We start from the raw sequence: 17,876 nt of genomic DNA, 5'->3' as shown, positions 1-17,876 counted from the left end.
TCGTCCGGGTTTGGCTGGTGTAGGCCGTCATTGTAAATAAGAATTTGTTCTTAACTGACTTGCCTAGTTAAATAAATGTTAAATAAATAAATATAAAATACTATGTTATCAATGTACATATCAATGTTTTCCCACAGTAAAGTAAGCACACTGTTGACTCAAGAGAGGATGATAATCAGTCCATCTCTGAAACCTCTCAAAAAGCCAGACTGAAATAATACAGCTATCTAGGGTAGCTACAAGTCAAGTAGCTAGTACTTGAATTAGGCTACCCACCCCCCAACCACAGACACAAACAGACATTATCAAGAACACCTAGCCCTAGCTTCATCATCTAAGTTAGCTATCTAGTTAACTAGCAAGCTAGACTGTTAGTGTGTAAAAGGCAAAGAAAGTGAAACTAGTTTTTTTCTTCTTCTCATGCCTTTAAATGTCTAGACAAATAGATGGCTAATGTAGCCATCTAGCCAGGCTAATGCTGTTAACTAGCTAACCATGAGCTAGCTAGCTAGAAAACAGGCATTTTCAATTTAAAACTTGCCCAAGACAGTTCACACAATTGTCAATTTAAACAACTTTAGCCAATGTATTATTGACAAAATTTAGCTAACATTAGATAGTTAATCCAGAGATTCTTAAGTTTGCCTCGATTCTGCAGTCTTGTCCAGATCATAATGGCCCTGGTGAGTGATGTGAATCTTGAGACAGGCATTTGTAGCTTTGCATGATAGCCACATTAGCACCTAATTAGCATTTCATTTGGGGGGGGGGGGGGGGGGGGTAAATACAGGTGAAAATATTGATACAATTCACCTTGTCCTAGAGAGATTTACATGGTTATCAAAACGTCACGCCAGGGTTAGCCTGCACGAAACACAGCCCTTATTTTAAGTGTTTCTAAAATCTACAATGGATAAAATGAATGGTGTAAAAACGATTTGAACCATTTCCGTTTTTGACCGCTAGGTTTTATGGGTATTATGTCTCATACTGTGGTAGACTATATTACTAAGTAAGCTAGATCTCCTTAGGGTTTTCTAAAGCTAGCCAGCTTCAGTAAGCTTCTCATTCCAGCTCAGGTTTCATCCATACTGTTACGGTGGATATTGCTCTAGCAGGCTTGTAACTGTGTGTGCATGTCGCACATGGCTAGCATTGATGCTAAAACAATCCATGGGCAAGTCAGTGCCACATTTTAATTTGTTTCAAAATCTAAACTAAAGAATTATTGCAAATTCAACCAGTCAGACGAGGACGGTGAGGACCATCCTCCTCAGTGAATTTCATAACAAATAAATAGTATAACATTTAAAAAGTTATACTTTTTAGATAAAACTATACTAAATATAATCACGTCACCAAATAATTGATTAAAACACACTGTTTCGCAAACAAGGTCTACAGTAGCCTCAACAGCAATCTGTAGTGTAGCACCGTGGTGTAGCCGGAGGACAGTTAGCTTCCGTCCTCCTCTGGGTACATTGACTTCAATACAAAACCTAGGAGGCTCATAGTTCTCAACCCCTTCCATAGACTTACACAGTAATTATGACAACTTCCGGAGGATGTCCTCCAGCCTATCAGAGCTCTTGAAGCATGAACTGACATGTTGTCCACCCAATCAAAGGATCAGAGAATTAATCTAGTACTGAAAGCATAAGCTACAGCTAGCTAGCACTGCAGTGCATAACATGTGGTGAGTAGTTGACTCAAAGAGAGAGAAAGACGATAGTTGAACAGTTTTGAACAAATTAATTTCTTCCAAAATGATGGAGAAGCAACAGAGAAATAGAGAGAGAGATTGTCGTTTTTCTCCACTTTCAGTTTCACTTAATTAGCTAGCAAATGCAGCGAGCTAGTTTAGCCTACTGAAACACCTCACTCAAACAGAGGGATGCTATGTTAGCTAGATGGCTATGACTTAGCAACAGAACACTGGAACTCTTCCAAGTCAAGGTATGCTTTTGGTATTACTAATTTATTGCCACAGGGACGCGCCGGTGTAACTGTTTACTGACTGTACACTGTAACCTTACTGCATTATTGTAGGGGGTTTACTAACGTGTTAGTTCTATTAGCTATGCTGACTATGACTAATTTGGTGACAACGATGTAGGATGTGTTTAGCGGTTTGGCTTGGAAAGTTTTTTTCGCCTGGTCACATACAGCTGATGTGTTGTGCATTGAAGTGGTGAGAGGAGGAGAGATGCTAGAAGGAATACAACTTGGCTGCTATGAAAGTGAACTGTGATCAGGGGTGTATTCGTTTCGCTGATTCTGTTGAAAAACATTTCTTAAATTAAAGCATACGGAAACAAAACGGGGAAAAACATAAATGAATTTGTCCAATAGAAACTCTCGTTGGCAACTGTTGGACTATGATTTCAACCTAGATCAGCTGGACACAGGCAAAAGTGTGCAAGGCGGTATTGAATGTCACTGTTTGTCCATGTGTCACTGTCTGTCACCTCAAATGTGTCTCTCGACCTGTGTGCACCTACGTTGTAAACTTTCATTTATGGCTAGGTTGTAGCAACCTCATGATGGGTATAGGGAAAAGTAGAGTATCATGTAGTAGCCTAAACCGATCAATGTTACATTGAACTGGGTGAATGGATTATGAATGACAGTCATCCAATATGCTGTAATAGCAATAAGGCCATGCAGGCCTCCCTAGTGGCTCAGTGGTCTAAGGCACAGCATCGTAGTGCTAGCTGTGTCACTAGAGATCCTGGTTTGAGTCCAGGCTCTGTCGCAGCCGGCCGTGACCGGGAGAGCCATGGGGCGGCGCACAATTGGCCCAGCGTCGTCTGAGTTAGGGGAGGGTTTGGCCGGCAGGGATGTTCTTGTCCCATTGTGCACTAGCGACTCCTGTGGCGGACCGGACGCGATGCACGCTGACACGGTTGCCAGGTGTACTGTGTTTCCTCCGACACATTGGTGCGGCTGGCTTCCGCGTTAAGCGAGCAGTGTGTCAAGAAGCAGTGCGGCTTGACTGGGTTGTGTTTCGGAGGACGCACGGCTCTCAACCTTCGCCTCTCCCGAGACCGTACTGGAGTTGCAGCGATGGGACAAGACTGTAACTACCAATTAGATACCACGAAATTGGGGAGAAAAAGGGGATTTATTTTTTTAATAACAAATGTAGAAATAAGGCCATGCTCATGAAAAAAAAAATGATCCTCCTTCATCTTAAACGGCACTGACCGCCACTGAATTCAACAGACTATTGTGTGAAATAGACTTTCAGTGTGCTTTGGTGTGGTTACCTTTTCCCCACTCCTTTAAAATTATTTATTATTAAGTCAAAAGTTTTAGTGTGCGTGAGTTTTAAATGCATTTGACATTACCAAAAGTAATGTAATGTGATAGGAATTAACATAAAATACACGCAAAACAAATTTGATTAATAAAACATTTAATCAGTTGTCTTCCTCAAGTAAAGTGGAGGAGGATTCAATCTTTGCAAGAAGGAGGGAATCTGATTTCGTTGTTCCTCAGCTCGCGGTTCAGACACTTCATTGACAATCTACAAATCATCTTGCGCCATAAATAACTACTCATTATTTTTTGTAGATCAGTCACCATTTACCCACAACATCATAGCTTTGGTTGTCTCGAACACAGCTTATTATTTGTGTGAAGGCAACCATTTTGTGGACCATGCAGTCTACCCCATTTGCTCTTATGTCCTGACCAACTTAACATGCATGTTGTTTTTGCTGTTGACTTTACATTAAAAAGAGCAGGTTTCTTTTGGCGTAGGCTACGACCAAAAAAGTAGCCTGTGGTTAACAAATAGTCTGTTTAATTCGAGAATTCTACAACACGTTCTGGACCTTCCTTAATTCCTGCGTTTATGGATTACTGAGGTCAATACAAGAATAAATGTTTTTCTATGAGTCAGGTAATTCTTTCACATGAAATGATTGGATGGAAACCTGGTTATTGTTCCTTTTTAAATTGACAGTGGTTGTCATGGTAATGTCAGGTCATGTGCAAAAACACCACTTCAGAGCAAATAAATCTGATCTGAGCATCCAGAAAGAGGTTGCATATTGAGATTGGGTTTGTATCAGGATTCAGATCCACAATGGCTGCGTTTACACAGGCAGCCCAATTCTGATATTTTTTCCTCTACTTGGCCTTTTACCAATCACATAATATTTTTTCACATCAGATCTTTTTCAGAGCTGATTGGTCAAAATACCAATTACTGAAAAAAATATAAGAATTGGGCAGCCTGTGTAAACGCAGCCGTATGGAAGTGGTATTAAACAGGAAGTTAATACAACATCAGATTCCCCATGTGTTTTTTTGCTGTTTACACATTAGGTATTAGATCAGATTGATTTCAGATATGCAAATAATTGGCAAAATATCTGAATTAGGCTGCCTGTGTAAAGGCAGCCGTTGTTACACAGTAGTTGAATTTATTTATATGCTGCACCACCTAGCGTATTAGGTATGACATGAGAAGTATTGCTATTGCGTGTGTCACTTCCTCCCTCTGGTGGATGTCAGCATTCATTTCAGAAATACATTTTCAAACAGGGAATCTGAGTGCTAAACAATTGTGTGTGTGTGTTGTTTGTGTGTGTGTGTGTGTGTGTGTTGTTTGTGTGTGTGAAGAAATACAAGCCTGTTTAGACTATTGAGGTGCACCACGAGTCTGCTGTTGAATGTAGTGATGAATCTGATACAGGAGCAGGTCTGTTGCTGCTTTGATGCAGAGTCTCCTCTAGAGGGCGATGTGACTCCACAGCACCTCAGACGGACAGACACATCTCCCTGGGGACCACCCTCTCAGTGAAGCCCGGAGGTTTGCATGGCATCAGTAACACTGACACACTCACAGCTGAGCATGCCCATGTGGGTGGGAGAGTTAGTCTTGACAAAGAACAGGTGTTCTCTCTCATAGTTTAAAGGGGCTCCCGAGTGGCACAGCGGTCTAAGGCACTGTGTCTCAGTGCTAGAGGCATCACTACAGACTCTGGTTTGATTCCAGGCTGTATCACAACCGGCCATGATTGGGAGTCCCATAGGGCGGTGCACAATTGGGTTAGGGTTTGGCCGGGGTAGGCCGTCATTGTAAATAAGAATTTGTTCTTAACCTACTTGCCTAGTTAACTAAACATTTGAGTCAGGACTCCAGAGAACTGTTGACTATCAGGTAAATGTACTTCATAGGGGATAGTTGAAAAAGAAAGATCATGGATTTTCTCTGCTGTCCAGTTCTTTCATGACCATGCAGACGAAGGAGGCGAGACAAGGGAAGAAGCGTCCTTATACTTTGTCTCCTTTCCTGACCAGTCTGTCTTTAGACAAGGGCAGATTCATCTAGCAGACACTCCGAGGAATCCCACAACCTCTGCATCTGTTGCACTGTGCTGCAATCCAGTAGTGAACTGCTACTCCACTCTGTGCACAAGGGGCACAGACGTATCTTCGTCTAGCCAAGGGGCACAGACGTATCTTCGTCTAGCCAAGGAGCACAGACGTATCTTCGTCTAGCCAAGGGGCACAGACGTATCTTCGTCTAGCCAAGGAGCACAGACTTATCTTCGTCTAGCCAAGGGGCGCAGACGTATCTTCGTCTAGCCAAGGGGCGCAGACGTATCTTCGTCTAGCCAAGGGGCGCAGACGTATCTTCGTCTAGCCAAGGGGCGCAGACGTATCTTCGTCTAGCCAAGGGGCGCAGACGTATCTTCGTCTAGCCAAGGAGCACAGACGTATCTTCGTCTAGCCACGGGGCAGAGACGTATCTACGTCTAGCCACGGGGCACAGACGTATCTACGTCTAGCCACGGGGCACAGACGTATCTTCGTCTAGCCAAGGAGCACAGACGTATCTTCGTCTAGCCAAGGGGCTCAGACGTATCTTCGTCTAGCCAAGGGGCTCAGACGTATCTTCGTCTAGCCAAGGGGCTCAGACGTATCTTCGTCTAGCCAAGGGGCTCAGACGTATCTTCGTCTAGCCAAGGGGCTCAGACGTATCTTCGTCTAGCCAAGGGGCTCAGACGTATCTTCGTCTAGCCAAGGGGCTCAGACGTATCTTCGTCTAGCCAAGGGGCACAGACGTATCTTCGTCTAGCCAAGGGGCTCAGACGTATCTTCGTCTAGCCAAGGAGCACAGACGTATCTTCGTCTAGCCAAGGAGCACAGACGTATCTTCGTCTAGCCAAGGAGCACAGACGTATCTTCGTCTAGCCAAGGAGCACAGACGTATCTTCGTCTAGCCAAGGAGCACAGACGTATCTTCGTCTAGCCAAGGAGCACAGACGTATCTTCGTCTAGCCAAGGAGCACAGATGAGTGTGTGTTCTGTCTTTGTGCTGTGATCTTGCTTGGCTTCCGTCTGAAAAGTCAGTGTTGTTTCTGCTCATCATGGCATGGTAAATGTGACTGAGGCAAATGGAATGGGTGTTTCTATGGTGACCAGCTCATCATGGCATAGTAAATGTGACTGAGGCAAATGGAATGTGTGTTTCTATGGTGACCAGCTCATCATGGCATAGTAAATGTGACTGAGGCAAATGGAATGTGTGTTTCTATGGTGACCAGCTCACCATGGCATGGTAAATGTGACTGAGGCAAATGGAATGTGTGTTTCTATGGTGACCAGCTCACCATGGCATGGTAAATGTGACTGAGGCAAATGGAATGGGTGTTTCTATGGTGACCAGCTCATCATGGCATAGTAAATGTGACTGAGGCAAATGGAATGTGTGTTTCTATGGTGACCAGCTCACCATGGCATGGTAAATGTGACTGAGGCAAATGGAATGTGTGTTTCTATGGTGACCAGCTCACCATGGCATGGTAAATGTGACTGAGGCAAATGGAATGGGTGTTTCTATGGTGACCAGCTCATCATGGCATAGTAAATGTGACTGAGGCAAATGGAATGTGTGTTTCTATGGTGACCAGCTCATCATGGCATAGTAAATGTGACTGAGGCAAATGGAATGTGTGTTTCTATGGTGACCACCTCATCATGGCATGGTAAATGTGACTGAGGCAAATGGAATGTATGTTTCTATGGTGACCAGCTCATCATGTCTTCCACTCACGTCCCTCTTCTTGTCCCTCTCTTCTGGCTGACTGACACCCCAGGCACTTTGATCACTCTTCATGTTTGTACTGTTCTGTAGAGACTGGTAATGACAGTGTGGGGGAGAATGAGAGAGAGGCAGAAAAAGAGAAAAAACCCATCCCTGCCTTTGTTTTCTGTGAGCGTCATGGCTCACAGAAAGGGGAATCTGATGTCTGCCAACCCTCGGGACCACCACAGTCTCTCTCTGACTTCTAAAAGTCCTCCAGCGGTCTCACACACACACACACACACACACACACACACACACACACACACACACACACACACACACACACACACACACACACACACACACACACACACACACACACACACACACACACACCGCAGTGCTCTTAACCAGACATACACACCAAGCTACCAATGGAAAAGTAGACGGGGAAAGACAAAGTGGGAAACCTAAGGATGAGAAGAGAGGGAAAACTTGAGAGGGGTGGGAGAGGAGAGAGAAAATAAAGGACAAGGAGAGGCAGAGATGGTGAGAGAAAGGGAGGGAGAGAGAGTGAAACCAAAGACAGAGGAGGATGGGGGGATAGAGAGGGGGAGAGAAAAAGAGAGATAATAAAGGGAGGATAGAGATGTACTTTGGAAGAACAAGACAGACATGAGACAGCTGTCAAGGTGACAACAAGTACAGATGGCAGCTCTCTTCAGAAATATGCGTGTGTTTGTCGTTTGACGTATGGCTGGGTTGAGACTGAAGTTAAACGCATAGGTAAGTAGAGGGAACAGCCACACTGTACATGCCTCAGGTAGTTCCCGGAAACATCAAGGACTAATTACTGCTTGCATCAGCAAAAGTCGCCTGCTTTAGAAGACATTGGACAGATCTTAATGGTCTACAGTGCCTTCCTTGCCTCACTTCCTTTCCTTACTCTCCACTCACATGAAAACATAGGATAGGTGAAAGCAACATGGATGCCTACCAGTATATGCTCCAGTCACCTGTTGAAAGATTTCACATTAGTAATGAAAAGAGAAGTTTCAAGGACTCTCAATGAGAGGAAGTCACCATATCCTACTGAGATTGTCACACCCTGATCTGTTTCACCTGTCTTTGTGATTGTCTCCACCCCCCCCCCTCCTCCAGGTGTTGCCCATCTTCCCCATTATCCCCTGTGTATTTATACCTGTGTTCTCTGTTTGTCTGTTGCCAGTTTGTTTTGTTTTGTCGAGCCTACCAGTATTTTCCCCTCTGTTCCTGTCTCTCGATTGTTCCTGTTTTCCCAGTTTTGACCTTTTCTGCCTGCCTGCTGTCCTGTACCTTCACCCCACCTCTCTGGATTACTGACCTCTGCCTGCCTTGACCTGTCTATTGCCTGCCCCTGTTGGATTAATAAACTGTTGTTAATTCGACGTTGTCTGCATCTGGGTCTTACCTGAAACGTGATAGAGATGCGTCATTAGTGTCCTGTCCTCCCAAACACAAACCCGTAGACTTTATCAGAAGTGTTAAGATACAACTGGGATTTGAACAGGCAACCTTTCTCCTGGTCTCCTCCTGTTAAAGAGGAGGATGTTACTGGATCAAACAACTCCAGTCAGCTAACCCGTTGCATCATTAAAGATGAAAGCCAGAAGGAATGCCCCCTTCCTGAGGGAACACACACACATGCACCACGTGAACACACACACACACACACACACACACACACACACACACACACACACACACACACACACACACACACACACACACACACACACACACACACACACACACACACACACACACACTCGCACAGACGGAAACACCCCACTCACACTTCGACCCTCACATTTCTGATTGAAGCAGGGCGGTTCAGAAACAAGTGAAAGACCAAACTGATTGGTGTGTGTGTGTGTGTGTGTGTGGGGGGGGGGGTGGGGGGTTGGTTAGCATTGTGTATGGAAAACTTTAAGGTTGCGACCTGACTTGAAAAATTTGACACAGACACCATAAACTCTCTCTTATATAACACAACGAGACACTCACAGATCTGACAATCAAAAGAAATGAAGAGGTTCTGCTCTCTCTTTCTCCCTTTCACTTCCCCCATTTCTCTTTCTATTCTCTGTCTGTTGGTCTCTCTCCTCTGAGCGCAGGCGGGACATCAAAGGGGTCAGTCGAGAAATGAGAGCTATCTAAATGGAAAACATAAGAGCATTGAATGAAGCTGTACTGTCTGTCCCTGTCTCCCTGCACTGTAATGATGTGGTCAGAAGTGAGGAGATGGTGCTCTCAGAAAGAGCCATTTAAACAGATAAAAGAAGCTAGTGTGTCGGTAAAAATACATATTTTCTTTGTTCAAGCATGATGAAGACCTGCAGTGGTGGAAAACGTGACTTATATCATGACCAGGCATAGCCTTTACGGAGTACTAAGAGAGAGAACTTCAGACACCTCCACTGGGTTCTGAGAGAGACTGATAGAGAGAACTATGGACACCTCCACTGGGTTCTGAGAGAGACTGATAGAGAGAACTATGGACACCTCCACTGGGTTCTGAGAGAAACTGAGAGAGAGAACTATGGACACCTCCACTGGGTTCTGAGAGAGACTGATAGAGAGAACTATGGACACCTCCACTGGGTTCTGAGAGAGACTGATAGAGAGAACTGTGGACACCTCCACTGGGTTCTGAGAGAGACTGATAGAGAGAACTATGGACACCTCCACTGGGTTCTGAGAGAGACAGATAGAGAGAACTATGGACTCCTCCACTGGGTTCTGAGAGAGACTGATAGAGAGAACTATGGACACCTCCTCTGGGTTCTGAGAGAGACTGATAGAGAGAACTATGGACTCCTCCACTGGGTTCTGAGAGAGACTGATAGAGAGAACTATGGACACCTCCACTGGGTTCTGAGAGAGACAGAACTATGGACACCTCCACTGGGTTCTGAGAGAGACAGAGAGAGAGAACTATGGACACCTCCACTGGGTTCTGAGAGAGACTGATAGAGAGAACTATGGACTCCTCCACTGGGTTCTGAGAGAGCCTGATAGAGAGAACTATGGACACCTCCACTGGGTTCTGAGAGAGACTGATAGAGAGAACTATGGACACCTCCACTGGGTTCTGAGAGAGACAGAACTATGGACACCTCCACTGGGTTCTGAGAGAGACTGATAGAGAGAACTATGGACACCTCCACTGGGTTCTGAGAGAGACTGATAGAGAGAACTATGGACACCTCCACTGGGTTCTGAGAGAGACTGATAGAGAGAACTATGGACACCTCCACTGGGTTCTGAGAGAGACTGATAGAGAGAACTATGGACACCTCCACTGGGTTCTGAGAGAGACTGATAGAGAGAACTATGGACTCCTCCACTGGGTTCTGCCGTTCATCTCCCAATACACACACACACACACACACACACACACATACACACATACATACATACATACATACATACATACATACATACATACATACATACATACATACATACATACATACAGGCATGCTTTCAAATTAACCTACACACCTTCCTCACCAAACTCCACAGCAGGAGACACCACAGCAGACACCGCAGGAGACACCGCAGGAGACACCGCAGGAGACACAGCAGGAGACACAGCAGGGGACACCGCAGGGGACACCGCAGCAGACACAGCAGGAGACACAGCAGGAGACAAAGCAGAGGACACCGCAGCAGACACAGCAGGAGACACAGCAGGAGACACAGCAGGAGACACAGCAGGAGACACAGCAGGAGACACAGCAGGAGACACCGCAGGAGACACCACAGGAGACACCGCAGGAGACACCGCAGGAGACACAGCAGGAGACACCGCAGGAGATACAGCAGGAGACACAGCAGGAGACAACGCAGGAGACAACGCAGGAGACACCGCAGGAGACACAGCAGGAGACACCGCAGGAGACACCGCAGGAGACACCGCATGAGACACCGCAGGAGACACCGCAGGAGACACCGCAGGAGACACTGCAGGAGACACTGCATGAGACACCGCATGAGACACCGCATGAGACACCGCAGGAGACACAGCAGGAGACACAGCAGGAGACACCGCAGGAGACACCGCAGGAGACACCGCAGGGGACACAGCAGGGGACACAGCAGGGGACACAGCAGGGGACACCGCATGAGACACCGCAGGAGACACAGCAGGAGCTGGGTAGCACTCATATTTGTCATCTCTCTCTGTCTGTTTTTTCCTCGCCTCTTTTTTTATATTTCAAGGAGACAGGATTCAAGAGGCGACAGTCAGAGAACACCTCCTCTACGTTGAGAACTCTTTACAACGGTTTAGTGTTCATAACTGTTCATAACTGTTCATAAGTACAGTCGTACGTACAGTAGTGTAAGGGAATAGATCAGTGAATAATCTCCCTCATTCACTTTCTTTGCTTCCTCCCTTCCTCTTTTGCTCCATCGCACTCTTTCTCTGCTCCCTCTCTTCTTCCCTCTCTTCTTCCTTTCCTCCCTCCTCCTTTTTTCTAAAAGCTACAAATCTGAAACAACGTGAGCTAGGTCAAATCGTCTGTTTAATGAAGTCCGTTCATTTACTTTGTTAATGACTGCATTACACCGGCTACTGACACGCAGGCACAAAACACACACGCACGCACGCACGCACGCAATGCTCTTAGATCAGAAGGACATGGGGTCAGACAGCAATTAAAATGGTGTTTGTGCTCAGGGTGGTGAGACTACTGACATGTGTTACCCTGAACAGTTTATAATGAGGGCTAAAGATATTTTAAAAGACTGGGTCTAACCCTCTGGAACTTCCTGTTTGTAACTTATTAAGGGCCCACTAGGCTACCAAACACTACATGCATTTCATCAATGTGTTGTTTAACTGAGTCGATTCCTAAATGTTCTGCACTGTGACCCACCTAAAGGATTTAGTGTCATTGTGACCCACCTAAAGGATTTAGTGTCATTGTGATCCACCTAAAGAATTGAGAGTTCTGTTGTGACCCATCTAAAGGATTTAGAGTTCTGTTGTGATCCACCTAAAGGATTTCGAGTTCTGTTGTGACCCACCTAAAGGATTTAGAGTTCTGTTGTGATCCACCTAAAGTATTTCGAGTTCTGTTGTGACCCACCTAAACGATTTCGAGTTCTGTTGTGACCCACCTAAAGGATTTAGAGTTCTGTTGTGACCCACCTAAACAATTTCGAGTTCAGTTGTGACCCACCTAAACGATTTAGAGTTCTGTTGTGATCCACCTAAAGGATTTAGAGTTCTGTTGTGACCCACCTAAAGGATTTAGAGTTCTGTTGTGACCCACCTAAAGGATTTAGAGTTTTGTTGTGATCCACCTAAAGGATTTAGAGTTCTGTTGTGACCCACCTAAGGGATTTAGAGTTCTGTTGTGACCCACCTAAGGGATTTAGAGTTATGTTGTGACCCACCTAAGGGATTTAGAGTTCTGTTGTGACCCACCTAAAGGATTTAGAGTTCTGTTGTGACCCACCAAGGTAACAACTTATACAGTATATGTTTCTAGTCAGGACACAGTCTGTAGCAGTGACATACAGCCTACTGAACAACAGGTGCCAACTATACCACAGTACAAAAACAGACTTCTGTCTCGACGAGACACTGGTCAAGTAAAGCTTAGAGCGAGAAAGTGACATTTTAATGATCCACCACCTTGAGAGTGTTTGGGAGGTGGGGAACACTGAATCATTTGTTTTTCCTAGATAGGGAAGGAAACGTGACAAGAGGGAACGGACTGATGGGATGTGACTTGGCAAGTAGGCATCGGTATCAGGCCAAACAACTGTGACAACAGTGTGTGTGTGTGTGTGTGTGTGTGTGTGTGTGTGTGTGTGTGTTAATTAGTTCTGGAGTAATTCTGAGTGCCAATACTGTGCCCCATATTCACATGTCACTGGAGCAGATGCCATGTGTTCCTCCACACATGTCACTTTTACTTTCAGCTCCCTTTTAAAGGAGGGAGAGAAACATTGAAAAATGAACAGATTTTCCCCAAGACGTCTCTCCTCATGGGCCTCTGTATTCACAAGCCAAGAAAATGGAGTGAGGATTTGAAAGGGAAAAAATGAAGAAAAAAACCCAACATTTCTTTACAAATGTCAGAAGGACATTTTCTAAATGGATTCCCAAACACAATATTAACATTTTTTAACACTCTTTTCGCATCTCTTTCCAAGAGTGTATTTCCATATGAAGAAGGCTGGCTGCTGGCATACACACTTTAGTCTTTATAGCAAGCACACACAGACACAATTGGTTCTTGGCATCTTTTCAGCAGGCAAAAACCTGATTTTATATTTCTTTGTTTGCTGCATTGATTAAGATGCAGGTGCATATGTGTGAGAGGGGGAGGGAAAGAGAGAGGAAGAGAGACAGTGACAGAAAGTGACACACACCATATGTCAGGGAAGACGGGGGTAGGCACAGCATCAGGTGCTAAAACAGAGACCATCCACTGCAAGAACAAGGACAAGACCATCCACTGCAAGAACAAGGACAAGACAATCCACTGCAAAACAAGGACAAGACCATCCACAGCAAGACCAAGGACAAGACCATCCACTGCAAGACCAAGGACAAGACCATCCGCTTCAAGAACAAGGACAAGACCATCCGCTGCAAGAACAAGGACAAGACCATCCGCTGCAAGACCAAGGACAAGACCATCCGCTGCAAGAACAAGGACAAAACCATCCGCTGCAAGACCAAGGACAAGACCATCCGCTGCAAGAACAAGGACAAGACCATCCGCTGCAAGACCAAGGACAAGACCATCCGCTGCAAGAACAAGGACAAGACCATCCGCTGCAAGACCAAGGACAAGACCATCCGCTGCCAGACCAAGGACAAGACCATCCGCTGCAAGACCAAGGACAAGACCATCCGCTGCAAGACCAAGGACAAGACCATCCACTGCAAGAACAAGGACAAGACCATCCGCTGCAAGAACAAGGACAAGACCATCCACAGCAATACCAAGGACAAGACCATCCACTGCAAGACCAAGGACAAGACCACCCACTGCAAGACCAAGGACAAGACCATCCGCTTCAAGACCAAGGACAAGACCATCCGCTTCAAGAACAAGGACAGACCATCCGCTGCAAGACCAAGGACAAGACCACCCACTGCAAGACCAAGGACAAGACCATCCGCTTCAAGACCAAGGACCATCCGCTTCAAGAACAAGGACAAGACCATCCGCTGCAAGAACAAGACCATCCGCTGCAAGAACAAGGACAAGACCATCCACAGCAATACCAAGGACAAGACCATCCACTGCAAGACCAAGGACAAGACCACCCACTGCAAGACCAAGGACAAGACCATCCGCTTTAAGACCAAGGACAAGACCATCCGCTTCAAGGACAGACCATCCGCTGCAAGAACAAGGACAGGCCATCCGCTGCAAGACCAAGGACAAGACCACCCACTGCAAGACCAAGGACAAGACCATCCGCTTCAAGACCAAGGACAAGACCATCCGCTTCAAGAACAAGGACAAGACCATCCGCTGCAAGACCAAGGACAAGACCATCCGCTTCAAGACCAAGGACAAGACCATCCGCTGCAAGACCAAGGACAAGACCATCCGCTGCAAGACCAAGGACAAGACCATCCGCTTCAAGACCAAGGACAAGACCATCCGCTGCAAGACCAAGGACAAGACCACCCACTTCAAGAACAAGGACAAGACCATCCGCTGCAATACCAAGGACAAGACCACCCACTGCAAGACCAAGGACAAGACCACCCACTGCAAGACCAAGGACAAGACCATCCGCTGCAAGACCAAGGACAAGACCATCTGCTTCAAGACCAAGGACAAGACCATCCACTGCAAGACCAAGGACAAGACCGTCCGCAGCGTCATTGACCCCAGCAAGGAGAAGTGTAGCGGTGAAAGGTAAGGTGAAAGACATTGTGAGTCAGAAGGGCAGCAGGATTCTACCGACTCTGGTAGACTAGGTAGTAGTGTGCTGTGGTCGGCAGCACTAACCCCTGGACCACACAGGCCACAGTTGCTAACAATTTTGCAATCAGCAATATGAGGGCACATGCACTCACAGGCAGCACACACACATGACCTGTACTTTCCTTCCTCTACTCCACAGGCATCCCGAACCTGGAGATCTGTCTAGCTCCTTGCATATGACAGAGAAACAAGCAGATGTATCCATCTATAACGAGACGTCTTATTATTTCCAGTGTATGATTGATATATCTCTATTCTGTCAGCTGTTCTACAAACACATCAGTCTACTTTGGGCTTGGATGTTGGATGCTTGTCCTGAATCACATGCACATATATATACACATCCTGTCATACTCTAGGCAGGTAGCCAAGAGGTTAGAGAGGCCGGCCAGCAAGTCAGCTTAAATCCTGGGTCTGTCATCATGTGAGTCAGCAACCAGAGGTATTGAATCCTACACGTCGTCTCCTGTCGTTGTGCTTTTGAGCAAGACACTTACCCCCTAAACTGCTCAAGGGGCGCTGTGCCATGGCTGATCCTGCTCCAGGGGTGCTGTGCCATGGCTGATCCTGCTCCAGGGGCGCTGTGCCATGGCTGATCCTGCTCCAGGGGTGCTGTGCCATGGCTGATCCTGCTCCAGGGGTGCTGTGCCATGGCTGATCCTGCTCCAGGGGCGCTGTGCCATGGCTGATCCTGCTCCAGGGGTGCTGTGCCATGGCTGATCCTGCTCCAGGGGCGCTGTGCCATGGCTGATCCTGCTCCAGGGGCGCTGTGCCATGGCTGATCCTGCTCCAGGGGCGCTGTGCCATGGCTGATCCTGCTCCAGGGGCGCTGTGCCATGGCTGATTCTGCTCCAGGGGTGCTGTGCCATGGCTGATCCTGCTCCAGGGGTGCTGTGCCATGGCTGATCCTGTGTTTTAACCTCTACAGCCTCAGTGTGTAGGTGGGGTTTGGGATGAAGCAGAAGACACATTTTCTCTTCCTCTGGATGATAAAATGATGTTCTTCATCTTCAGTCACATGGGGGAGTGGAGTTATGTTCTCTTTAGGTAATATTGTTACATCAACTGTGTGTACGTCATGAAATGAACATGAATATATTCCTGACTGTGTGTTTTATGTCATCTCCCCCACTATCCTAGCTCAGACTGGAAAGCTTGTCAACATTCATTCATTATCAATATGAGAACAAACAAATGATTTTGTCTGAGTGCCTATGTGTGTGTGTGTGTGCACACGTGTGTGTATATGTGTGTGTCTGCAAGTGTGCATGGATGATGGTTTGTGTGAGTGTGTGTGAGATCAGGATGAATGAGTTCTGAATAGGAGAATAAAAAAGTGTTTGTTGGTGAGAGAGAGAAACCCTATGGGTGTTTCAGTGTGTATATATGTGTGTGTGTGTGTGTGTGTGTGAGAGAGAGAGAGAGAGAAAGAGACAGACAGATTATGTGTATGTTCAGTATAAGTGTGTGGACACAAACATAACTTCCTTAGTATCGTGAGTGTGTTTATGTGTGTGCGTGTCGGTGCAAGTGTGTGTGCGTGTGTGCATTTGTGAGTGTGTGTGTGAATAGAGGAATTACATTGTAACCAGAAGCTGTCAGACACTCCTCTCTTAAGGCACTGGGCTCATTAGAGTGTCTGTCGGCATTACGTTACATTGTTAAATCCCAAATCCCATTCCAATCCTGCCTGACACTACACAGGGATTTACAGTTGATTGATTCAACTATGGGATAAGAGGAATGGGAATGTGTAGGAAATCCAGGACAATCCATGGGAATATGTGGGAGTTTCATATGATTTGAAGATTGCACGGGGAGCAACCTTGTTGATTGGCAATGCTAGACAGCAGTGAGATTTCACTGGATCTGTGGAGAGGAGAGTGGAGGGGAGAGGACAGGAGAGAAGAAGAGTGGAGAGTAGAGGAGAGTAGGGTAGAGGAGAGGAGAGTAGGGTAGAGGAGAGGAGAGTAGGGGAGAGGAGAGGAGAGTAGGGTAGAGGAAAGGAGAGCAGGGTAGAGGAGAGGAGAGTAGGGTAGAGGAGAGGAGAGTAGGGTAGAGGAGAGGAGAGTAAAGGAGAGGAGAGTAGGGTTGAGGAGAGGAGAGTAGGGTAGGGTAGAGGAGAGTAGGGTAGAGGAGAGGAGAGCAGGGTAGAGGAGAGGAGAGGAGAGTAGGGTAGAGGAGAGGAGAGTAGGGTAGAGGAGAGTAGGGTAGAGGAGAGGAGAGGAGAGTAGGGTAGAGGAGAGGAGAGTAGGGTAGAGGAGAGGAGAGTAGGGTAGAGGAGAGGAGGGTAGAGGAGAGGAGAGTAGGGCAGAGGAGAGGAGTCGAGTCTACTGGGAGTAGTCCTGCATGGCTTATTTGGTAGAGCATGGCGCTTGCATCTCCAGGGCTGTGGGATTGATTCCCAGGGCTACCCACTTTGGATAAAGGCGTCTGCTAAATGGCTTACACCGAGTATACAAAATATTAAGAACACCTGCTCTTTCCATGACATAGACTATCCAGGTGAAAGCTATGATCCCTTATTGATAACACTTCAATCAGTGTAGATGAAGGGGAGGAGACATGTTAAAGAAGGATTTTCAAGCCTTGAGACAATGGATTGTGTATGTGGGTCATTCAGAGGGTGAATGGGCAAGACAAAAGATTTAAGTCCCTTTGAAGGGGGTATGGTAGTAGGGGCCAAGCAAACCAGTTTGAGTCAAGAACTGCAACGCTGCTTGGTTTTTCACTCTCAACAGTTTCCCCGTGTGTATCAAGAATGGTCCACCACTCAAAGGACACTCAGACAACTTGACACAACTGTGGGAAGCATTGGA

The sequence above is a fragment of the Salvelinus namaycush genome, unplaced genomic scaffold, assembly GCF_016432855.1.
Source record: "Salvelinus namaycush isolate Seneca unplaced genomic scaffold, SaNama_1.0 Scaffold12, whole genome shotgun sequence".
NCBI lineage: Eukaryota > Metazoa > Chordata > Actinopteri > Salmoniformes > Salmonidae > Salvelinus > Salvelinus namaycush.
The sequence above is the reverse complement of the archived record's forward strand: the minus strand, read 5'-3'. Positions refer to the sequence as shown.